Source organism: Mastomys coucha, unplaced genomic scaffold, assembly GCF_008632895.1.
Source record: "Mastomys coucha isolate ucsf_1 unplaced genomic scaffold, UCSF_Mcou_1 pScaffold14, whole genome shotgun sequence".
In the NCBI taxonomy this organism is placed as follows: domain Eukaryota; kingdom Metazoa; phylum Chordata; class Mammalia; order Rodentia; family Muridae; genus Mastomys; species Mastomys coucha.
Window position 1 is genome coordinate 19,996,904 of NW_022196896.1, and position 1,096 is coordinate 19,997,999.

The window sequence follows — 1,096 nt, forward strand, 5'->3', positions numbered from 1 at the left end:
CCTTCCTTAAGTCTCTGCTCCATACTTTGTCTCTGAAACTCTTTCCATGGGTATTTTGTTTCCTTTCTAAGAAGGATGGAACTATCCACACTTTGGTCTTCCTTCTTGAGTTCCTTGTGGCTTGTGCATTGTATCTTGGGTATTCTGAGATTCTGGGCTAATATCCACTTATCAGAGAGTGCATACCATGTGTGTTCTTTTGTAATTGGGTTACCTCCCTCAGGATGGTGTTCTCCAGACCTCCATTTCCCTAAGAATTTAATAAATTCAGTGTATCGCTGAGTAGTACTCTATTGTGTAGATGTACCACATTTTCTGCATCCATTCCTCTATTGAGGGACATCTGAGTTGTTTTCAGCTTTTGTCTATTATAAATAAGGCTGCTATGAACATAGTGGAGCATGTGTCCTTATTACATGTTGGAGCATTTTCTGGATATATGCCCAGGAGTGGTATAGCTGGGTTCTCTGGTAGTACTATATCCAATTTCCAGAGGAACTGCCAATCTGATTTCCAGAGTGGTTGTACCAGCTTGCAATCCCACCAGCAATGAAGGAGTATTCCTCTTCCCCAGCCTCACCAGCATCTACTGCCACCTGAGTTTGATCTTAGCCATTCTGACAGGTGTGAGGGAATCTCAGGGTTGTTTTGATTTGTATTTCCCTGATGACTAAGGAAGTTGAACATTTCTTTAGTTGCTTCTGGGTCTTTTGAGATTCCTCAGTTGATATTTCTTTGTTTAGCTCTGTACCCCATTTTTAAATTGTTATTATTATTATTATTATTATTATTATTATTATTATTATTATTACTATTGGTGTCTAACTTCTTGCGTTCTTTGAATATTCTGGATACTAGCCCTCTATTGGATATAGGGTTGGTAAAGGTATTTTCCCAATCTGTATGTTATTGTTATGTCCTATTAACAGTGTCCTTTGCCTTACAAAATATTTTCAGTTTCATGAGGTTCCTTTTGTCAATTGTTAATCTTAATGTCTGAGCTACTGATGTTCTGTTCAAGAAATTTTCTCCTTCCATGGGTACTTGGTTCCCCCTTTTAAGAAGGAATGAAATGTCCATCTTTGGTCTTCCTTCT